Source organism: Saimiri boliviensis, chromosome 5, assembly GCF_048565385.1.
Source record: "Saimiri boliviensis isolate mSaiBol1 chromosome 5, mSaiBol1.pri, whole genome shotgun sequence".
NCBI classification, from domain to species: Eukaryota; Metazoa; Chordata; class Mammalia; order Primates; family Cebidae; genus Saimiri; species Saimiri boliviensis.
The window spans coordinates 140,260,344-140,285,890 of record NC_133453.1 but is presented as its reverse complement, the minus strand read 5'-3'; positions in this window follow the sequence as shown (position 1 = coordinate 140,285,890).

Genomic DNA, 25,547 nt, shown 5'->3' with positions numbered 1-25,547 from the left:
TTGAATCTGGGAGGCGGAGGTTGCGGTGCGCCACTGCACTCCAGCCTGGGCAACAGAGTGAGACTCTGTCTCAAACAAACAAACAAACGAGATTCGATGATTGATCGGGTCACAGCTAAAAGAGTTTCCAACAGTGTCCCGACTCAATGCTGGTGCTGTGCAAAGCACATGGTGTGCAGCACCTCATGAAATCCTGACTCCAAGCCTATAAGACACTTGCTATTACAGAGGAGAAAAAGCAGACAGAGGGAGATCAGCTAAGTAACTTCTCCAAGGTCACAACCAAAAAACCTCAGAGCAGGAAGTGAACCCCAAGCTTTATTACAGAGCTTGCAATTTAATCATCAGGGCACCCTGCTCCCCAGCTAGATTAGTGCTTTTGAACAACCATCCTGGCAGCAAAGTCAGGGTTGCATGGGGCATGAGTGTGGAAATGCTGAGAGAGCAAAGTTGCTGAGCTACTGGAGACCCCTGCATTGGCCAGAGAGCAGGAGGGCCTTCCCCAAGGTGGCCTAGTGCCGTGCAGAGGAGGGGGTGGACGGGGGAGACGTTGAGCAGGATGGATCAGCAGGACCCTCCTTCACGGAGCCTGCTGGCCATCGCCTTTTCTTTTCCTCCTTGGAATTCTCAGAACACTTTGTGTGTCTTTCCCAGGGCTTGCTTGTGCCATGTTCCCATTCAGCTGTGTGCATCTTATCACATCTAGTATGTTTTGAGTTCCTTAAGGGCACGAGGAATTATGCTTTATTTACCTTAATATATATTTTTTACATTGCTGAGCACAGTGCTTTGGTAAATGAACGAATTCCAAAATTATCTTATTCCGATCATTTCTCCTTATATCTGCATTTTATAAGTTAGTGGTAAGTTGAATACTTTTTCTTTTAAAATATGAAAATAATTTCCTTATACAATCTACTTTAAACTACATTAAAATATGAGAGAAAGTAAGAATGGGAAGTTGTTTAACAACAGCAAACCCTTTAAGAGTCAATGTCACATTTATTGCTATAAAATATTTTTCTCTCCCTGTTAGACATCTGGTTCCCATTACCTACAGTATCGGGTACTTGAGTTCACCAGCCATTTTGCATACCAAGCAGTGTGCAGGCAAAATCCCCACCGACATTCACCAGTATGCATTTGCACCATGTAATTCTTTACATTTACAGACAACCCTTCTATCACCAACTTAATTCTTACTAATACATTTTTGAAGTTACTTTGTTCATATGTATCTTAGGATAAATTGCCTACATCTGAGAAGTGAAGAACTTCAAAACCCTAGAGCTTGTGCTTTATGTCTTTGTACAGTCCAACTGTCTATAATGTAGTGCTGAAGTCAATGAAACATCTAAATCTTAAGTCTATATTTCCTAGTAACATTGACCCAGCAATGAGAAACACAATATGGAATGTTTGCTAATGAGTCATGAATTTCGTGATAATTGCTTCCACATTCAGGATAGCTCCCTTAAAACCATCTAATCTTGACATACCCTGCAACATCCCATGTGTTGTAAATGATTTTGTTTTATTTCTTAGGTTACTGCTAAGGGCTTATTTTCTGGTTCATTTCATTTTCTTAAAGAAAACCACACACGTGTGCATGTGCACACATACATTTAGACATACACACCTCACCTCGATTTCTATTTTTTGAAATGAGATAATTATGAAATCAAAGGGAGCCCTCATTATTTGGCTTGAAAATAAACATAAACACATTTAGGGAGAAAGTTGAAATACAGTCATTTTACAGCTCTAATTCAGGCCTCTGAGAATTAAAGCCAGAATCAAGCAATGCCTAGGTAAGCAGTAGTCTGTACCCTATGGAGACTTAAGAACCTATATCAGAATGGACAGACGCAACCAGCATTCAGTACTGTAATGATGGAAAATTAAATACAGCTTTAAAAAACTGCTCACATTATAAAGTGATCTATTAGCATTATACAACTTCAGCACTTAAAGTGACTGATTCTAATTGCAAGATTTGGCCAGTAACAAGCATTAAAGAGCTGCAGGATCACGTATTTTATCTCTTTTGAGATATTTTAACTGGATTTTCTTTGGAACGAAGCTTTATTCTTGCCACACAAAAGATTGTGCGGAAGAAATTTCTCCGTTCGATGAAATGAGAGGTAATTATAGTTTATTCTTCTTTGATTCATGATTCAATATGCTAGATGCTAAGAACATTCTTGCATTTATTCTCCCTTTCCCTTACTAAGTTAAACTCTATTTTCACAGCTCATGGATGTTATCCTGAAGAAGTAAAGATGGATGCCCTTCTCTAATGAGCTTTTCTAGCAAGCAGAGAGGCACTGTGTTCCTGCACTTGGTTATTATACTGTCTCCTTCAGAATCTCTCTGGGACAAACCGGTGGGTCTGTAAGATGAAGCTACTATGCCATACCTTGAGCTGAACTTAGTTTATGTACGTTATCATAAAACTATAGGGACTTCTGGGCAAGTATACTGCTTAGATGTACCTACTGACAAGTTTGCAGTTTCCTGAAAAACAAGGAAGCGTATGGGAGAAAGGCATTCATCTTTGAATCTGACTTTCGGTTTATGACATCTACAGGCTATTTCAGAATTTTTATTTGATTGACTGCAGGAAGCTAATTAATGGAATAGTATTGGAAACTGCAGCTCTTTATGCTAAAAGACTTTTTTTTTTTTTCCTGAACTTACATGTTTAAGAAGTTTAAGAGATATTGACATTTTTCCTTAATCTGCCATATGGAATTTTTGTGGGTGGCTTTCAGATCTCTCAGAGAGTAAAAGAATTGCCTGCCACGCTTCAAAGTTTAGATATGATGATCTACATTGTTATCCATGTAACCAACAGTGGGATCTTGAACATGTAATTTAAAACTCCAGTAATACTGTAAACGCCAGCCTTATTTATTTAAAGCATCACTCTCTCAAACTGACATTATTTCTTAAAAGGACGACACTGGGTAGAAAAAAGTTTAAAGGCCCTCTAACTTCTTGTGAATTTTTCGCTAACAGTTCCCCGTTTCTCATCATTGCCTCCTCTCTTCCAAAACCTAGAATCTGCAGAAGAGAGCAGAAATACTTGTTATTGACCTGAATTAGGATACAAAGAAGAGAGAAGATAAGATCATAGCTGTTGGCACTTTGTTTATGAAAACATCATTTCAAAAATATGCTTGAATCAGGCAAAAGTAATGCATCTCCTTCCTCTCCTAGTATATTTTAAATGCCAACCTAGCCAGACAAAAAGAATAGTATCCCAAATCCCCACATTAGGGAATTTACTTTCCTGTATGCTAGTGTAACATATGATACTATCATTTAATTATTATTTATGACATTTCAGCTACATTTTAGATGTTATAAAAATATATATATATAAATATATGTAAAAGTATAAACATAAAAATCAGAAAGTGTTTAAAAATTACCACATTTTATTTTGAAATAGTATAGGACTCACTGAAGTTGTAAAAATAATTCAGAGAGATCCTCTGTACCCTTCACCCAGCTTTCCCCAAAGACAGCATATCACATAACCACAGCACATTCTAAACATTAGGAAATGGATTCAATATTGTTAACTCAGTTAGAGGCTTTATTCAGGCTTCAGCAGTTTTACATGCACTCTTTTCTGGGGTGTATAATCACATGTAGAAATGCATAAAGCAGCAGCATAAAACACATCTCTCACCAATGAATATTGATGACTTGTAAGATTCTCAGACAATGTGGTTTTATGCATCTGTGATTGACTAAAAGAGAGGTAGAGTTGGTTGCATTTAGGAAGGTCCTTTATACCTAATTGCTTTATCCATATGTTAATTAACTGATCAATTAATCAATCCTAATCAAGTGCCAACAATGAGCCAGCTTCTTTGATAAATTGGAGGTGCAAAGATGGAGGCATGGATTCTACTCGCAGAGAACTCACAGGAGCAGATAGAAAAACAAATCACCCATGACAACACATAGTGCTGCATACCATAACACGAATGAAACACACCAACATGACTAAGCGTCTAAAAGTGCCCTGCACTGTACCGGGCATTAGGGAGAAAGGGGCGAGTAAGAGACATGCTCTTCCTGTTCTGTGAGCTCACTGCTGAGTGCAGGAGATAAGACCATTAACAAGCAATGACAGCAGCGTGCTCTAACAGGGAGCTGTGGTTCGGCGTGGGTGGGTCCTAACCAGATCAGTGGGTGTAGGAAAGTGACTCAGGAGCATGTCATGAGGTCAAGGCCAGCATTTCAAGATGCTGAGAATGACTACTTTATGGGATCTTTGAACCAGTCTCTGAATGTATTTCATGCAGACCCCATAAGGCATCTTCTAGTTGTGCTATCACATTTTGGCAGATGGCATCCTATCACAAGAGCAGTCAGTGTTTCTCAGAACTGACTCAAAAGCTCTTTGAAGACCAGGCATGGTGGCTCACCCCTGTAATCTCAGCATTCTGGGAGGCTGAGACAAGAGGATGGCTTGAGCTCAGGAGTTCAAGACCAGCCTGGGTGACATGGTGAAAACCCCCTCTACAAAAACATAAAAATTAGCTGGGCATGGTGACATGCACCTGTGGTCCCAGCTACTCAGGAAGCTGAGTTGGGAGGATCAGTTGAGCCTGAGAGCTAAAGACTGTGGTGAGCTGAGACTACCACTGCATTCCAGCCTGGGCAACAGAGTGAGACTCAATCTCAAAAAAAAAAAAAAAAAAAAAAAAAAAAAAAAAAAAAAAAAAAAAAACTCTTTGATATTATACCTGGTATCAGATCATCCCCATTCAATGCTGACAGGCCTGGCACTGGGCTTCCCTCTTCTGGGGTGAAGAGGGGTTTGTTTTCTCCCAGGGAAGGTAAAGTGTTTTCCTAGACAAAATTGGTTAGTTAGTGTTGGAAACATATAACTATTGTATGTTTCTTTCCTAACAAATTGAGGTTTCTTATTCAAAATGGGACAACACTATCACCCTCTAAGCTGCTGTGGGTCTGATCATTGGCCTTTCCAGATTAGAACTCCTCAGTTGCTTTGCACTGGGCTTAAAAGTGGCTTCCAAAATTCCTACCTAAGCCTGTGGTCTACAAGGCCCTATGTGATGTGGCTCTGCTCACCTATGGCTCATCACATTCTACTTTATCTCCAGGTACTTGTGGTCCAAGCTCCATGGCCTGTTTGTAATTTCTTTACCTTCCACATTGTTTCCTACTCCTGGACCTTTCCACATGTTTTTGGAAATCTTTTTATTTTTTCTAATACTTCTATAACTTCATTCTTCAGGTTTCTATTGCAAGACCTTCTATACTGAAGCACTTGTTTATATTAAGGCTTCACTGTAAGTTCCACTTTATTCTTACTTTTACTTTGTGTATATATTATAGTATGCAATTTTCTATTCATTAGTGTGATTATATAATATTTATCTCTCCCATTAAACTGTAAGTTCCATGACTATGAGAGCCAGAATGATGTCATTTTTATGATTATCTCCTCAAGGCTCAATAAGCAGTTTGTTGAATGAATTCTTGAATGAATGAAAACATGAATAAATGAAAGAAATAATGACATATACCCTTACTTCTCCTATGTTTAGGTAATATTGCATCTGAGATTTGGAAGTATATATACAGTGTTTTGGGATTATTTCTGGAGTCATTTCTTTCTCAAGTTCAGGCAGCAATTATTTCTCATAAAAACTGTGGCTGACATGATTTTGCCTACTTCAATAGTTACTGTTCTAGATGTTCTATTTGGTGAAGTTATCATCTCAAGGCTACTCCAACAATGGGCAGACGATGAGTTAGGTGTCCACTGCTGACTGAAATGGTGGCCATTACTTTGCAAAGAACAGCCTACAGCTGCTTTGCTAATCCCTGCTTTGCTAATTTCCAATAAACTGGGTTATTGATGAACAGCAGGGAATTAGAATGTAGAATTGAAACAGTAATTAACATTTTGTTAAGTTACACAGGGGGTCTGGAGCATGGGAGCCACCTTGGCAGACAGGTCTAGCACACCTTTTGAAATGTTTATATCTGCTGAATTCTAGATCCAAATCCTGTCTTCACTGGCTTCAAGAATTCTGTCTTCACTGGCTTCAAAACTGGGATGAAGGAGTCTCCTTAGTGGAGAGCAAACCAAAGAGGTATTTGGAACAGGGATAAAGGGATGGATAGAACTCAGGGAATGTCTCCAGGGAGAAGTGCTCTTTGAGCTGAATCTAGATTGGTGGTCAGGGTTGAGTTACTCAGATGGAAATTCATGAGATGGTGTAGGGGTGGGCTGAGGGAATAGCAGTGCAGAGGTCTGAAGGGATGTTTTGTGAAAAGGCTCAACCAAATCTCTAAACATGCAAACCTAATTAATGGACTGTAAGAAGAGTGGTAATCTGCCTGCCCCTCAAATTTGAATTATGTAAATAATTGCTTCAATTCTGTGCCTGGTATATATCCAGTCTAAGCATATGCTTATAATCTAACATAGATTATCTTAAATTTAGCTTGGTAGATAACAATGCAGTGTGAATTTCATTACTTTTTTTTCCAATTTGTCAAGAAGGGTGTGTGTGTGTGTGTGTGTGTTTGTGTGGGCATGCACATAAGTGTCTTTAAACTCATTTGTTAATCTTCAGCATGTATAAATAAAGATCACAGATCTTGTTTATGTTAAGAGCTGTGAGATTTCGGCGAGCTGCTGCTTCTGGAATGTACACCTAGTGAAGAGGCAGCATTGCATACCAGAAAGAGCTCTCATTTTGTAGTTAAAGACATGGGGACAAGCCTCAACTTTGCATTTACTAACCTGTGACTCTGGGCAAGTCACACAGCTCTCTGAGTCATAATTTTTCCCCCTCTAACTTTGGGGTAATAATAAGGTTATTTGGCTCATTTATCTCAGAATTATTTATGTAAGGTAATCTATTTGGAAAAACTTTAAACATTATAAAGCACCTTGTAAATAGGAGGCATTCTTATTCTAGAAAAAGTGTACTTAAGAATGTCACAGGTTGGCCGGGTGCTGTGGCTCATGCCTGTAATCCCAGCACTTCAAGAGGCCGAGGCAGGCGGATCATGAGGTCAGAAGATCGAGATCAGGAGATCCTGGCTAATACGCTGAAAACCCATCTCTACTAAAAATACAAAAAATTAGCCAGGCGTGGTGGCGTGTGCCTGTAGTCTCAGCTGCTTGGGAAGCTGAGACAGGAGAATCGCTTGAACCCAGGATTAGAGGCTGCAGTTAGCCAGGATCATGCTACTGTACTCCAGCCTGGGTGACAGAGCAAGATTCCATCTCAAAAAAAGAAAAAAGTGACAGGTTATATAAGTGAATGAGGAGACCAACCCAGCTCAATATCATTTGAAAATTGAAAATAGCATATTTTAAATATGGCAACATGGCTAGACATTCAAAAGTTTCTGAGAGCGATGAAAATTTACACTTACTGTGTTGCAGGTTTATAATTTAGAAGGCAGTTCAATGTTGTACAAATTAAAGAGAAAGTCAGCCTCCCAAATAAGGCTTAATAAAAACTTTTGATTTTTAGGAAAGAAGGCATAAAGTGAATTTTCGTGAAATATTTTTTGGCAGCTCACTTGGTAGGGTTTTGGAAATAATGTAATAGTAGAATTACTTTCCAGAATATAGTAACAAATTTTCCCCAAAATGTTTTATTTAACCAAGAAGGAGCTGAAGTAACTGGAAGAAAGGCAAACACATTTTATATGTGACAAACGACTATCTCACATATTACTTTCAAAATATAAGACATCTAAAAGTGCCCATCAAACTCAGCATTAAAAATTATGAGATCCTTTGCCATATATATGATTTCCTTATATTTTCAAGAAACTCAAATTGGATTCATGTTAAAGAAGACAAGGATGGATTTGTTTAGAAAATGCAAACCCAGAAAGGATTTGTTGGGGGTGAAATAAACTGGGTTATTGATGAACAGTAGGGAATTAGAATGTAGAATTGAAACAGTAATTAACATCTTGTTAAGTTACCCACCATAAAATGCTTTAGACCAAGATAGATTTTTGGGTTTTTTTCTTCTATTTATATTTCTTCTTTTCTGTTTTTTCCTTTTTTCTGTTTTGCCATGCACAACACCCTTTTTTTCCCTCTAATTTTGAGAGCCCCATGAATGAAAACAGAACAAATATTAAGATATTGCACAGGAAGAACACAAATGGCTTTGGTAATGCACCAACTGCAAATGATTCATTGGCTCTGTGGTCAAAACCTCTGTCATCTGGTGCATGTAGGAAGCTGAAGAATATTTTCTTGCCAATGTGTTGGATCTTGAAACTACAAGACTTTTTTTGGGGTGGTGGATGAGTAAGGGTGCATGCAATCTGCTGGGAAAAAAAACCAACTGTATAACCATGGTGTAGGAAGAGTTTCAGCCACCTTAGAGCAGAAAGTGAGTTGGCGTTCCACAAGTAAGTAGGGGAGACGAAGGGTACATTATAGTCAGGTGGAGTCTCTGAGCAAAAAGTCACTATTGAACACTTTTCCAAAGTTTCTTGCTGTCTTCATTAATCCTGAGTGCTGGCACTTGTACTTTGTCACCACATCCATCCCAGAGCAGCCCCAGTGGCTGGAGTCCTCTCGAATATCAGCATCATGCTGTCCCCCAACCTGGGGGATTCATTTTCCTCCCCTGCAGTAGACATTTGTGTGAAGGTTAATCCACAGTTAGGAGTTGCTTAACTCAAGCCTCGGAAAGCATACACTGCATCTTTAAGAAATAGTTTACTTGTGAATCAGTAAACGTACTAGACAAAGCAGCCATTACTTATGCATTCCTGCATACCCAGCAAGGTGAAAATAATAGAATAAACATCATATACTTCATTATGATATCGGTTTACACTTCCAGGGTACACAAAAAGAGGCCATTTCATCAAGCTAATTGCCTGAAAGTAAAAGAGAGAGAACTTTAGCTATTAGTCTATTATGGGGCTTTTTTCTTAATCACAAATAGGGGCCGTGTGTCCCTGGGGGGATGTGTATTCTAATTTACAATTGAACTACAGATCAGAGCAATCAATCTTGGGCAGCACTTTTACAGTGTAATTGCTGCAACATAACAAATAAAAAAAAAAAAAAAAAAGAGAGAGAGAGAGAAGAAGAAGAAGAAGAAGAAGGCCTAAGCTGAGCTTCAGCTTGAGGTAGAGATATTTCCAGGCACTAGTTGAGGGTGGGAGGGAGGGAAGAAATGCCACAAACATGAATATGCAATGAGGGCTCATTAGCGGCCTCGTGTTGCCATGACGAATGGCATTATCCCCGGCCTGGTGCTGCCTAAACATGAATTTTATAACGACCCATTTATCATGACTTGTCATGGGCTCTGTACTGTACTTCCTTCCAGCTCACACACCTTTCCCTATTATGACAGTAGAAATCTTTCCTTTTATTATTATTGTTTCCTTTTGTATTGATTTCTGGCTCTTCAAAGTAAGTTGCATCAAACAGAGCAACATGCTAATGAGTGATTTGTGCCTTCAAAGTTGAAGAACTAAAACTTGATTATTCATCCCGTCTTCTCTATAGTCATATAATTGAGCAGAGTTGGACTAAACTTTGAAAGAAATTTCGTGATGTGTGAGTTTTTGCTTTTGTTTCTGTTTGTTTGTTTGTTTGTTTTTTGAACATAGCATCTTGACACTGCAGATTTTAAAAAAAAAAATTTAATTAACTAAATTGTCTTCCTTTCATTTATTTTATTCCCTTTTTTGTGCTTCCTGAATCTTTTACTATCTTAAATGCACAACCCAAAAGTTTTCATGTTTCTCCCCAAAACCTTGAAATTATTACAAAAAAAGCATAAGACTAAAGTGTTTGAGAGATTTTTAGTGCTTAGTATTTCACAAATTTATGAGTTGATTTCTCACTCAGAAACCATTTATATTGTGGAGAGGAAGGTTGGCTAAGAGCTTGTTCTTTGATGATAACTTCCTAGGGTGTACATATTACTTATGGGGGAAAAAAAAGTAGAAGCAATCTCCCATGATAGACCATGAGATCTGTTTCTATCATGAAACAGGTAGAAATCTGTTACAAATAGAAACATGAGATCTGTTTGAATATTCAGCAGCAACAATTTGCTCTATGTGAAGGCTTGAGTCTTTGCCATTGGCCAGGAGGGAGGAGGGTGCATGTGTCCGTCAAAGTAAAGTCCACCAGTAAGCCAAGGGTAGGGTCCTAGATTGCCGGAAGTGTCTTATTGTAATCAGAGATACAGTGTGCTTTATGATTCATCTTTAGTGCCATGAAAAGGGTAGCACTAAAATTGTTTCTCAGATTTGGTTTGGTAAAGCACAGCAGTACAAGGAAGTAGAATCTGGTATTGCTTTGCACATCCAGGGATTATAGTCATTCCTATATTTAATTTGTAAATGGTAAATAGTTGACCAGGTCTTTTTAGCATGACCATCTCTACTGTGCCCTCTTGGATTTCATTTTTACAGTAATCACACTTTTCCATAGTAAAACCATTTATGTAATAATGATGCGTAAAACTCATGATAAAATATTCTGTGTATTAATGATAATTTTATATTCATAAAGGATTTTGCCCTCCCCAAGTTCTTCTTCTTAGATCCTTGGGTTCACTAGAATCAGGTCTATTATTTAATTTTTTTTTTTTTTTTTTTTTTTTTTAAGGAAGAGAAAATTAAGGCTCAGAGGTTAAGTGACTGGCTCAAGGTCACACAGAAAATGAGATTTTGGGGTTCAACGTCAAGTTCTGAAGTCCCTGGGTCAGTGCTTTAATGTACCCAAAGTTATAGAGTAGAAACTATTCTTAAAATGATAGGTCATCTATTTTAGGATTTAATGATAAGTGAATGAATTGGGAAAGGAGCCCATTGAAAAGACGACCGTCATTGACACTTAGAGTCTGTTATCCTTCAAAGCTACTTACTAGGACTGAAATTCACATGTGCATGTCAATTAAAATTAAGTTGCCATTCCAACCATTTAAGTTGAATTTACTTTCATCATTTTAAAATGCAGATATGCAATGTTTTCCAACATAAAGAAAATGTTGGATGGGCACCATCCTGGATGGGCCCCATACTGGATGGCAATCTTATCTTATGTGCCCACTGGGCATTATGTATTTGTTTCTGAAGAAAATATCCCTGTTTTCCTCGTGAATGAATTACATGGTATTTTTAGAGATCATTTTGTGAAGAAGGGAGTCAAATATTGGCAAACGATATTAAAGAATGCTGTGATTATGACTGAACAGATTAAGACTGTGTCTATATGACACCAAACATCTGGATGAAAATGGAAAAAAAAAAGTAAAAATCCTTGATGTTCTGTTTACTTGATACCATACATCTGGATCTTTAATAACATCTGGATTTTTTACTCTTTCCTCCCCCCTCCCCCAGGTTTCATCTGGGTGTTTGGCATCATGTTCAGAAATACAAAAAAATAAAATTCAGCACAGTTATTACTGAATTAGATAAAATTATTGTATTTAATTAATCTATAAATATTAACTATTCTATCTATTTATCATAACATGTAATTAATATAATTATTCACCAGGCAAATATGTAAAGAAAGATGTAATTAGGCGACTTAAGCATAAAACTTGGCTTAAAGCTTATTTAAATCTTGGTCATAGTTTACTGGAAATAATTTCCTTGGGCAAAAATCTTTTTAGGTCCTCAGACAATCATTTTCTCTTCTGAGGAATAGATTTCCCTGGGTCTTTAAGGATCTGTTCATTTACAATGTGTTTTGACAGTAGTAAAATTTAGTAAACAATCAGTAACATATGAGATACATCTAGTAATAGATGTTTTCTTTGCCAAGTGAATTATCTGGAGTTGATAAAAATCAGTGTAAAACCCAGTCTCAGAGCAGCCTTCTGACATGCCCGAGGCTGAACCCCAAAGAGGAATCTACTGAAACTGGACTTCAAAGCCTTTGTTGCAATGAAAACACCTTCTGTGACTGACTTTTTTGGTGATCTCCTCTAAAAAAGTTATCATAATTATTGAACATTTCCTTTGTAGCTTATTCTCAATCCAATCAGTTTTAATGAAAATAGTCTGCTTGCTTTTTATATTCTTAAGTTTTCAAAATGATTAGTGCTTCCGTGAGATATCCCATTAATTGGACACACAACCCAGATGAGAAGGCTGAAACCCAAGAGTATATAAAAAAACATAAGGTTGCTGCATTTTAAGTGCCTTCAAAACATCTGATTTGACTTCTAAAAGCAATTTTGCAGATGTGAAAATTAAAGGCACACAGAAACAAGATATAGTTTAAATGAATGTGTAGGTTAAGAAACATTTAGAGCTTTCAGTAGCTTTACTCTTTTTTTTGTTTGTTTAGCTGTTATGTTTGTGGAAAGACTGGATCCACAACACAATAAAAAATCACTTCATTTTATGGGTCGCTATTTCCTTGATCAGATTTTCCCATTCTTCCCAACGTGTTTCTGAAACAACTTGGTATTTCTGTCTGTGGATTTTCAGGCCCAGGACCCGTCAATCAGATTTCAGATTCTAATAAAGTCCAAGAGCCTCTCCACTTAGGGTTGTCTTAGCTGTTTCATCAAGGAGCCCCTCCCGCCTTCCCAGCAAATTGCACACTTATTCCCACTTAAAAAAAAAAAAAAAAAGAGAAAGAAAGAAAGAAAAAAAAAACCCTTCCCATTGGTTCTAATGACATCTTCAGTCATTAATGAGTTAATAAAAATCTTGAAGTCATCTGGGCTAGATAAGAAGGAAGAAAGGAAAGTATTGTACTGTAATGACAGGCTCTGGAGCTGGCCTCCAAGATGTCATGGGTCAGTCATGTTAAGAATGTGTGCATCCAATCATCTGCTGATTTTTATCAGCCAGCCCTCCAGCAGGAGCTGACAAGGGCCAGTTTGGGAGTCACAATGAATAAACAATGACTTTTTGGATTGTTGGGGGCTGTGTAATAGAGTGAGGGGTTTATATATACTAAAACATGATGACATTAGCAATCAATATACCAATTACTGGACAAGTTATTGGCGAAGGCATTCACATGTCTTCAGTCTGCTTGCACTTTGAAGGGGCCTCCAGCAGGGAGAGTCCCTGTGCTCAGGAGGCAGGCAAAGGTTCAAGACCCCAGGCCTGGATCTAAAAGGCAAGCCCCTCTTCTCAGGCTGAAGTAGTCCTGAGTTGGAGGATTTGAATCCCCTGACCAGTTTATTAAAAATACAGATTCCTGGCTGGGCGCGGTGGCTCACGCCTGTAATTCCAGCACTTTGGGAGGCCGAGGTGGGCGGATCAGGAGGTCGGGAGATAGAGACCATCCTGGCCAGCATGGTGAAACCCCATCTCTACTAAAACACAAAAAATTAGCTGGGCGTGGTGGTGCATGCCTGGAGTCCTAGCTACTTGGGAGGCTGACTCAGGAGAATCGCTTGAACCCGGGAGGTGGAGATGGCGGTGAGCCGAGATCGTCACTGCACTCCAGCCTGGCGATAGAGTAAGACTCCGTCAAAAAATAAATAATTAAAAACAGATTCCTGACTTTTCTTCCTAGAGATTCCATCTCAGGAGTCTGGGGCTAAGGGTGGGAGTTAGTGTTTTTAACAAAGTTTCCACGTAATCCTGGCCCGGGGCATTAGGGAAGTGCTGTGCAATTGTAATTTCCAAAGTGCTCTCCCCCAGCCAGAGCAGCTGCATCCCTATCACCTGGGGGCTTGTTGGAAATGTGCATTCTTGGGCCCCTCCCTAAACCCACTGAAACTGAAACTCGATAGGGGTGGGACCCAGAGATCTGTGTTTTAACACAGCCCCCAGGTGAATATGATGCACTCTGGAGGCCCCTTCAAAGTGCAAGCAGGTTGAAGACATGTGAATGCCTTCTCCAATAACTTGTCCAGTTAGAGAACCAAGGCTGCAGTACAAAGATCCTTGCCAAGGGGTTGCAACACAGCACTGTCATATGCAGCCTCTGAGGCTTCTCATGGGCAATTCGTTATTTAGACTAGATTAGAGTGCTGGAGTTTGCAAATGACTTACTTAAAAAAATTAAAGTAGATCCAAGATTATCTTCACAGTCCTGCCACTCTTACTCACTTGCATACTGCTAGGCTTTCTTGAATGATCTTGATGTATGAGTGACCTTGATTACAGAATAGGAAGAATAAACATAGCTTTTGACTATTATTTGAAGTAGAAAGAAGGAGAGGATTTGTACATAATCTTAAAAGAAAAGGGGTCCATAAGAAAAATCAATGTACGTGAAGCATTTATTTGAGGTATGACTAATATTTATCTAGGCAACCAGTGCCATTTGTGAAACCCATGAGCAATTAGTGAGGTCTACTAATTTGTCTTTAATAGTTTTTGTCTTTAGTAGCCACAGAACATGCAACATGTCTTAATTAGAAGAAGAGAGGCCGGGTGCAGTGGCTCACACCTGTAATCCCAGCACTTTGGGAGGCCAGGGCGGGTGGATCACAATGTCAGGAGATCGAAACTACCCTGGCTAACATGGTGAAAATCCATCTCTGCTAAAAATACAAAAAAATTAGCTGGGCATGGTGGCAGGTGCCGTTAGTCCCAGCTACTTGGGAGGCTGAGGCAGGAGAAGCACTTGAACCCAGGAGGTGGAGGCTGCAGTGAGCCGAGATCATGCCACTGCACTGCAGCCTGGGCGACAGAGCGAGACCCTGTCTCAAAAAAAATTGAAAAAAAGAGAAGAGAATGTGCCTATGTGCATGGCCCAAGATTAGCATATCATCAGAAGAGAAATGGCAAAGACCTCTTGCAGTTGGGTTGGGATTTACCTTATTTGGCCAAGAGTCCTCCTAAGGAGGCTTGCTAAACTTTCAAATGAGGTGGACTCATTTGTCAGCCATGCGGTAGATTTGAATCAGTGTTCTCCAGAATACATTTGAAAGAATTCCATGGCTCAAAATATTGATTTAAAAAAATGTCTGGGGTCAAGTGAGAAACAGTAGATTAACCTGAGTTAAATAGGATTGTTTGCAGGACTCCCAAAGCTTTCAGCACATTGCTATGCACTGTGAATCCCCAGGATATTTGGTCTCCACTAGATTTAATTACCCAAACTGTTTCATAAAAGATAAGCTTGTAGCATTGGTGCTCAAGGAATAGACTTTCAGGAGACACAGATTCCTGTCTTCTAAGATGGCAAATACCCATTGGTAGAAGCCAGTTCTTTTATGTGCTGTATAGTAAGGAACCTCTTCCTTTATTCTAATTTATCAAACCCTCTGTATCTGGCATCAGGATTCATTAAGTAGTGGCTTGATGCCAGCCAAGATGTTCATATCACCCTCACCAAAGAGTTAAAGAAGTTGTCCAGTTGTTGATGGTTTGGTTAAATCATCCCTGAAATTTTGGCATATCTCCTAGAACAGGTACTCAAAAAAGAAAGAAAGAAAGAGAGAGAGAGAAAGAGAGAAAGAGAGAGAGAGAGAGAGAGAGAGAGAGAGAGAGAGAGAAGGAAGAAAGGAAGGAGGAAGGAAGGAAGGAAAGAAAGAGAAAGAAAGCAACAAATCTGGGTTTTACTAGTGAGATTACATTGTGTTTTCATAGATGAGGAATAATTCCAGTGTAACCCTTTGCCTGTACCCAGAAACTGGATGCATATGCAGATGGGCTTTGGGCTGGGCCTGATGTTAGAAAGTACGTCTGCCCCCTCCATTGACATACTGCCCTGGTCTTTTCCAGCACACCGGGCTCCAGATGGCCATAGCTGTGGCAGCCATCTTTGTCCCACACTGGCTATTTCTAAAGGTGAAAGGAGGTTGGGGATGTGTATTACAGAGGTCAGGCCAAGCGGGATTTAGGCATATCACTGGCTGTAAAATTTCTTTTCTTGAAGTTATGGCCAGAACTGTGCGTTAATGCCAAATGTTAATTCTTGCTGGGGACATGATGTCTTATAAATGTTATGAAAGACTATCATTTTTCCTGTAGCAGTGCAGGTACTTCTAAGGCCATGTTAAGAAAAGGGTTAGTTTCCTCAGGAACATCTGCAGGTCACCTGCTTGCCTATAAATCGCCTCTATGCTAACATCCCTTCAAACTGTTACACAATAGTTTAGAAGAGATTGCCACATGGTAGAAAGAATAGAACTTAGCCGACATTTGAAAGATGTGTAAAGATTAAAAACAAACAAACAAAAATCCCTCCAAAATAAAACAACCCTACTACCCTTGCTAATATTTGTCATCTTTTCTACATAGTTTTACAAGTCTATGCAAGACTCAGAACTCATTAGGATGTGTTTCTCAACTAAAAATAATAGAGCAGATTCAACTTTGGGAGGTCCTAAAGCCCTTTTTTTCCATCTCCTTTGTAAATACATTCCCATGGATACCACATGTGCTTCCAAGCTTTCCAGACATAGGCATTTGTATGACGGGATTCATGCTACACCCTCGTAGAAAAGAGCAGAAGTTCAACACAGTTAACGGAGGTCTACTCACCACTGGTCTGGTTTGTTATGTAGTTGAATATTTCTCCCCTTTATATTCTTTGAAATGTTTTGAATTAAAATAGCTTACTCAAGGTCACTGAAGGCATATGGTCCTGCTCAAAACTTTAAACAAAACATTAGTTTTTACAACCTTTTGTAATTTGGTATTGTATACAACATGGTTATATGCAGAGTTTCTGTAATCTTTTCAGTGGGTGACAGAAATATGAGAAGCAAATTTATAAGCCATTTAGTGAAGCATTTAATCAATTTCATGCATAGGAAATAACTCCGATTGCTTTGCTTTATCAATCTTTCTCTGCAGCAAAACTCTAAGTCCACAGGATCTCCAAACACTGCCTGGGTCGGGGAGGGGCTGGGGGGGTGGAGGGCAGGCAGGCACCTTTCCCTGCGCGCAAATGTCAAGGACTTCTAAAGTCTGCATAATGGGCTTGCCAACCACCTATGAGACTTCTGGAGGCTGTTAATGTATTTCAGAAAGAAAGCACAGGTCTAATGTTTAGAGGAAGTTTTCAAGGCCTTTTACTGTAAAGTTATTCATTAAACACCCTTTTCCCAGAGTGACTCTCACATGCTCAGCAGTGCAGACTGTGTTCAATATTAGGCTCAAAGAAGTATTTTTTGTAAAAACTGTTTCTGTGGTTAGGACTTTTAAATACATGAAAACTAAAACAACTCACATAAAACTTAACTTCTGAATTAAGGAGTTGAAGTGATGTGATCAAATACCTGAGCTCCACCAAAGGGTCCTATTACAAGCAGAGCTGTTTTAGCAGTTTTCAGAATACTTGAACAGTCTTTTAGAGTTCATGTTCCAGTTCTCTTTTTGAATTGCTTGAAAGATTAATCCATCTCTCGGCTACATAGTGAGTTAATATTTTCTTTTCTGTCATGTACTAGAATATCTCTTATGACATTTTACCCCAAACACCATCAAGTTTTTAAGTGAAAAAGTCCTAAGGGAGCAAAAGACGATCTTCCCAATAATCATTATCTGCTAAACGGTATTAAAATTGCATTAGCTCTAATTTTTTGTCCTCTAAATTGGTAGCTGATATAAAGGCATTGCAGACATAGTTTCTAATTTAGAAAATAATTTGCTTCCACTGATTTTTGAACCTAGAAAAATATTCCAGTGAGGCCAGGCGCAATGGCTTATGCCTGGAATCCCAGCACTTTGGGAGGCTGAAGTGGGTGGATCACCTGAGGTCAAGAGTTCGAGACCAGCTTGGCCAATATGGTGAAACCCTGTCTTTACTAAAACACACACACACACACACACACACACACACACACACACACACACACACATTAGCCCAGTATGGTAGCGCTTGCCTGTAATCTCAGCTACTTGGGAGGCTGAGGCAGGAGAATTGCTTGAACCAGGACCTGGGAGGCGGAGGCTGCAGGGAGGTGGAGGTTGAAGTGAGCTGAGATAGTGCCAGTGCACTCTAGCCAGGGTTACAGAGCAAGATTCCGTCTCAAAAAAAAAAAAAAAAAAAAGAGAGAGAGAAAGAAACAAAAATACTCCAATGAATAAATTCCAGTCTAGATTCTTTAGTTCTGATTTTAAATGGGCTCCATTCCTGGACCACATCTCAGCTTCCTGATATTTCAGTCTCCCTTTTAAATATGACATGCAAGGATTGGACTGTATTGGCAGTTCCGTGGCATGCCACTGATATTTATCCTGCTACATCATTTAACTTGTGGGGGACCCATCATTATATTGAACAGAGTTGCCTTGATAATACTGCATAAAATTGGCAGTTCTCAGGGAAACTGGCTGTGCAAGTAGTTTGGCTGATCTGTTTATCTCTCTGTCTCTCTATCTCTCTATATATCAACCATTCTATCATTCTGTCTTTCTATTGTTAGTCAACTATTAAGTCCTGCATTACACCAGTGCCTCCTTGACTTTTTTTTTTTTTTTTTTTTTTTTGAGACGGAGTTTCGCTCTTGTTACCCAGGCAGGAGTGCAATGGCGTGATCTCGGCTCACCGCAACCTCCGCCTCCTGGTTTCAAGCAATTCCCCTGCCTCAGCCTCCTGAGTAGCTGGGATTACAGGCATGTGCCACCATGCCCAGCTAATTTTTTGTATCTTTCTACTAGTAGAGAGGGGGTTTCACCATGTTGACCAGGATGGTCTCGATCTCTTGACCTTGTGATCCACACGCCTCGGCCTCCCAAAGTGCTGGGATTATAGGCTTGAGCCACCACGCCCGGCTCCTCCTTGACTTTTTTAAACAATCATTTTGAAAGAAAGGTGTCTTTGGTGTAACATCTGATATTTAATGAGCAGAGGGACTCCTTAGGACTACGAAATTTAAAAATTTCAAATAAATTTTGAAACACTAAACAATTACCATATACTTATTCTACTTGTAAATATTAAGGTATTAGAGGATAAAACTAAAGTGTGCTTTGCTACTATTTCTCTGCCTCCCTTGATGTGACCTATGTTACCAAGGATGTGCATCTTGCCAGTCCCTTTTCTGCCCAAATGAGTCACCAAAATGTGCCATATCGTATGTAACATTGTGCACTTGTTATTTTCACTGATCAGTGTCTTGGAGATCGTACCTGATTAGGAGAAACAGATATACCCCATTCTTTCTAATCGCTTCGGAAATGTCCCATGATGTGGCTAGACCATGGTCTCTGAGTTTTTCCCCTGTGATGTGCATGTAGGTTCCTTCTACCTTTTCGCTACTATGAACAGCACTTTAGTAAGTATCCTGGTACATACTTCCTTACCTGCTCTAATATTTCTCATATGCTCATATGCATAATACAGTACTTTTATGTCATGAGTACTTCTCTAGCATGGGTACTTAAAGTGAAACTGCTGGGTCATAAGAATGCATATTTTATGTTTTACTAGTTACTGCCACATTTCCAACAATTTTAATTTTAAATGAAACTCTTCCCATAATCTTTGGTATAGCTTTTCTCAACTCTACTGAAACCTACACATTGCTCCAGCCAGTCTTATTCTCTGTTAATAGCTTTGTTTCTGCTTCTCCAAGAAGATGGAAACCATCCAGAATGCCTTTTCCATCCGGCTTTCCCTTTTCTGGGGCAAGCTGGGGCCAGGTGGCCTGATCACAGGAACATAGCCAGCTGTTTAGAAACGGGGTTGCTCGGGGCCATTGAGGTGACCAGACACTCAGAAAGTGGCGAGCGTCAGGTCAGTAAATGAAGCCTATTCATCTTTTAAAAATGCATCAGTAAAGTCAGTGACACATTTTTGTTTTGATCATAACATTGATGCCCACATTCAAATAATTGTCTCAGCCAGTTTTATAGCTAAGGCCTCCACATTTTTACTGTTTTCAAAGACAGCCTTGGGAGCAAGGTAGAAAGATTTCTAATCAGATTTGTGGTGTTTATTTGGGATTTAGGACCCAGGAAGGGGATGCTCCTGGGAACAACTTTCTTTCTTTCTTTTTTTGAGACAGGGTCTGGCTTTGTTGCCCAGGCTGGAGTGCAGTGATGTGATCTCGGCTCACTGCAACCTGTCTCCTGGGTTCAAGCGATTCACCCTGTCTCAGTCTCCTGAGTAGCTGGGGTTACAGGCACACACTACCCCCCTGCTAATTTTTGTATTTTTAGTAGAGATGGAGTTTCACCCTGTTGGCCAGCTGGCCTCGAACTCCTGACCTGGTGATTCACCCGCCTCGGCCCCCAAAAGAGCTGGAATTACAGGCGTGAGCCGCCGCACCTGGCTTGGGAAGAACTTTCTTTGTCTCCTTCACCCACTGCTTTTCTGATCCGCTGCACAGTATCTTGTCCTCCTTCCCAGTCTGATTGCTGCCTCTTCATTCAGACTCACCGTTACATCATTCCGGTGGCTTCATGTTAATTTGTCTCTCCTCTTTCTTCTATCCATTTTACCCTGCTAAATCTTCATGAAGTACAAATCTGGTTTTTAGTTTTTCTGTTTGTTTGTTTGTTTTTTGAGAGACAGGTCTCCCTCTGTCACCCAGGCTGGATGCAGTGGCACAATCATAGCTCACTGCAACCTTGAACTCCTGGGCTCAAGTGATCTCCCACCTCAGCCTCCCAAGTAGCTAGTAGCACGTGCATGCGCCACCATGCCCAGCTAACTATTTTTTATTTTTTGTGGATATAGAGTCTCACCGTGTTGCCCAGGCTGGTCTCCAACTCCTGGGATCAATTCATCCTCCCACCTTGGCCTCCCAAAGTGCTGGGATTGTAAGCATGAATCTCCTTCCTGGCCCCAATCTGGTTTTGACTGGCTATTGTTTAACTTAGCTTCTTACTGCCTGTACTCTTTAACCTGCCATTCAAAGTCCTCCATGATTTTTTCCCAAATTCGGTTTTTAAAACTTCCTTTCTCCTTCTCCCTCATAAATATTTTACTTAGCAAAACGAAATGGTTACCCTTCCTTTAACTTTCCTGCCTCTTTGCTCTTCCTTGGCTGGAATGCCCTTTTCTGAACTGCAGAGAAATCCTTGCCTTCAAAGTCAGACCCCTCGGTGAGGGCTTTTCCTGTCTTCCTCATTTTCCGCCAAATGGAACAATGACAGGGATTAAAATGAAAGAGGGAAACCAGAATTCAGAGGTTCGGCAAACCTCTAAGTCCTAAGTGAAATGGCTTGACCCAGTATAACCTAAGCAAGGGTTCCACACATTCTAAGCGATGGATGTGTTTTCTGTTCCATAGTCTAAAGCAGAATGTGAGAATGTAATTGAATTGTAGCTGTGTGAAAATGTTATGCTACAGTTAAGCCTGTTCAGCTCTACTCTAGTGCAGGCATCTAATCAGGAAATGGCCTCCCATATAACCCATGGAATGTTTGTAACTCAGGACCCTTAAGTGCAATGAAGCTAACCCCACATATATTAATAACATATTTAGACTATGTTATGTATACCAGCTCAGAGATGAAAATGATACTTTGAGTCTATTAGTAGAACATGTACTTTCAGCTGATTTTTAAGATAAAAAGAATTTGCTTTATACAGTTTTCTCTACCCTTTTCTGCCTGTGCCCCCTGTAACTAATGGTATACATTTATGAGAAGCATAGTGAAAGCCATGGAATCCTGGTCTTGTACCAGCTTTTTATTTTCTTTAAGGATAACTGTCTAAGACTGGATTGAATCTCTAAAATTAGCTTTTAGAATTTATGTATAATAATGAAAAATTGGAAACCAACTATATGTCCAAGAACAGTAGATTGATTCCATACATATATCAATATTGAAATATTATATGGGCTTTAAAATGTTATAAAGTCTATATTAATATGGAAAAAGGTTTTAGGGTAATCTTAAGGACAGTGAAAAGGCAAACCCATGTTTAAACTTAGCTTTATGTGGTCTGTGAACTTGTCAGGGCAGTAGATTGAAAAGTTATTTTATTTCTTCAAAAAAAGTTTAAATGTGGGCAAGGCACATTGACTCATGCCTGTAACCTTAGCACTTTGGGAGGCTGAGGCAGGTAGATCACTTGACATCAGGGGTTCAAGACCAGCCTGGCTAACATGGCAAAACCTCGTCTCTACTAAAAATACAAACTTTAGCTGGGTATGGTGGCAAGTTCCTGTAGTCCCAGCTACTTCAGAGGCTGAGGCTGGAGAATCACTTGAACCCAGGAGGCGGAGGTTGCAGTGAGCCAAGATTGTGCCCCTGCACTCCAGTTTGGGTGACAGAGTGAGACTCCATCTCAAAAAAATAAAAATTAATATTATATTGAATGGACATTGAAATCTAAGCATTACAGTAGCTGTATTGCTCCTAGTTGAGTGGTGAGAACTGGATTAGAGAGAATTCTGTCTTTTCCTAGCCCCAGAAAGGCAGCTGGAGGGGTTCCTCCAAAAGTAGCGGAGAACATACATTGTTATTGCAAGCAAGAAACTTGAGATGATCCAACTTCAAAACCACCCTGATGAGCCAGGTGCAGTGGCTCACGCCTGTAATCCCAGCACCTTGGGAGGCTGAGGTGGGCAGATCATGAGATCAGGAGATGGAGATCATCCTGACTAACACAGTGAAACACCGTCTTTAACTAAAAATACAAAAAATTAACCAGGCATGGTGGCGTGTGCCTGTAGTCCCAGCTACTGGGGAGGATGAAGCAGGAGAATCGCTTGAACCCAGGAGGTGGAGGTTACAGTGAGCCAAGATTGTGCCACTACACTCCAACCTGGGTGACAGAGTGAGGCTCCATATCAAAAAAATGAAAACAAAAACCCACTCTGATTTCAGTTGAGGAGATTAGTTTAAACAAACTCTTATAAGAGATACCTGAAGCCTCAGTATAAGGGTAGAATTCATCATAGCTATTCCTGCTACTAAAAATACACCCAGGTATCCTGATTTTTATAGGCTCATTATCTTAACAGGGCATGAAGAAAACTAGCCAATGGGATTGCCAATGTACCTTACTAGTCTTTGAGGAACTATAAAAGAAATGGAAGAATTAGTGGAAATTTAGAGATATGCAAATGGTGTTTTACTTTAAAAAACATTCTGAAGGTGAATTTTGGAACGAAACACTTGATGGCCCATGAATTAGATGTTGAAATTCAACAAAATTTAGGATACATTTTTAATTGGATATTTGGTAAACCTTTATCAGAGGATGATGGAAATCTAGAACATTAGACTGAGAAGGAAGTTGGAAATAGAAATAGTTCGCTTAGATCCCTCATGGATTCACTAAAAACAGCTTAAGTCATGCTGACTTATTTTGTTTCTGATAAGGTGAATGTATGGTAGAAAAGGGACTCTGTCAACCAGCAAACTATAGTCTCTTCCAACTGTAAGGTCTAGAGGAAATCGCCAGAGGATCTTGTTATTTAACAAAATGCAGATTCTGAGTCAGTAGATCTGGGGTTACGTCTCAGTTTCTGCATTCTTAAGAGACCCCCAGGTGACACTGATATTACAGGCTCATGAGGCATACTTTGAATGACAAAGGTTTTAGACCGTGGGCCCCTAATACAGCTTGTTAAAAACCAGATTCCTGCCATCTATGTCCAAACTATCTGTCCATACCTACAAGATTCTACTTTTTCCCAAGTGTCCAGGGTAATTGTATTGCACGATCCAATAAGGAACCATAGCATCAGACACTGGATAACCAGTCACAATACACAATATGATTATAGCTCTTTTTAATTTTATTATTATTTTTAAGACAGAATCTCTCTCTGTCACCTAGGCTGGAGTGCAGCGATGTGATGTAACCTCCAACTCTCAGGTTCAAGTGATTATCCTGCCTCAGCCTCCTGAGTAGCTGGGACTACAGGTAGCCCCTACCATACCAGCCTAATTTTTGCATTTTGTAGTAGAGTCGGAGTTTCAACATGTCAGCCAGACTGATCTCAAACTCCTGACCTCAAATGATCCACCTGCCTCAGCCTTTCAAAGTGCTGGGATTACAGATATGAGCCACCATGCCTGGCTAATATCATTATAGTTTTTACAGTCAGTTGTATTTATAACCGGCTGGACCTTTTTAAAAAAATCCCAGATAAAATTAATTATGTCTACTAGGGTACAACTTCTTTACCTTGTATATTATTGCATATTTTGTGTTCTATTCTTACACACCTTGGCTCCCAATAGCCATGCCCTCTTACCAACATACCCTTAATGGAATTTGTATGCACAGTTAGATTTTTTGGAATGAAATCGAGCACTGACTTATTCTACATCCCTAAGCTTCAGGCCCTCATATGGTCAGTGAACATGAGCATACCTACTTTAGTGGGGATCAAATAAGAATAACATGAAAGAATGTCCAGGGACTGACCTTGTAAATCAGTAACTCTAGGTTCTAGGGTGTTCCCTGCCAAATTTGACTTGACTCAGACAAGTTGTCAGACGTCTCTGATGCTCTTCTTTCACCAATAGCAAAAGAGTTTTTAAATGTATAAAGTGCTAAACAAACTTGAGAGAGTTTTATTACAAGCAATAGGAAAATATAGTACTTTTTAATTTAGTGAAATGAGTATCCAAAATTAATTGAACAGCATTAAATTAATTAATATGGCATTAATTTTTAGATGAATTTTCTCCGTTAGTGGTATGTCTTATAAATGTTTGCTAGAGGTGTCTTATATGTAAGCATTACTCACTGGTAGAGGAGTCTCACCTAATATAAATTTCCATCTTCTTGCACGATTCTGGTTGAGGATCATATTATTCCAGCCTTAGTTGTCCCCGAGATATGCAGGAATTTCTCTCTTTTGTGTGTGCAAACCCATTGTGAAAGCACAGTGCCATCAGCGCTCTATGTGTGTATTTCTGGAAGTATAATTTTCTATACCTGTTTGGCTTTGGCCAGAGAAAGAAACAAATAATTGCATGTTGACTTTACTTGCTACTACTTCTAGGGGCACTTTATCCCACTGGGCTGTGAAATCGGCATTTCTGCGATGCCTATGTTATTTGTGCCATTCTTTGCCTGAACATTCTTTCCTATGGTGAATTTCAGAGAGAAGAAATAAAGATAACTATTTTTTTAAAGTTAGCTGCCCAACATGAAAATCTAGACTGAAGGAAGTCCAGCTACCTACATTTAAATATAAATTCACAATGACCCAGATTAATAGACCTTTGAGCCAGAAAAAGGTTGAAAATGGTGAAGGCAACTGAGATATGGTAGGTGAAGAATAGGGGCTTTGGAGCCAAATGGCCCAGGCTCTTACTTGGACTTCACTGCCATCTGTGTGGGTCAACTTTGGTAAGTTGGCTCACTTTGCTAAGCCTCACCTTCCTTCTCTGTGCAAAGAGGATTAAAGGAGTTAATCAATTCTGCTGGAATCCATACCTGGAAGAAACAGAGTTTTGTTTTTCCTTCCAAAGCACTACAAATGCCTAGAAAAGTCCCAAGCACACAATAGGTGTTCAGTGGATGTTTGCTGAATGAATAGCTTTCTTCCAGAATGACAGAAAATACGTGTCTTCCTTAAGGTACTGCAAAATGTTTCTCCACGTGCCTTCTCTCTGAGCACTTCTTCACAGGAGTGTTTTTATTGTTCCTTAACAGTGAATGGCCCCAGCATTTTGTTTAT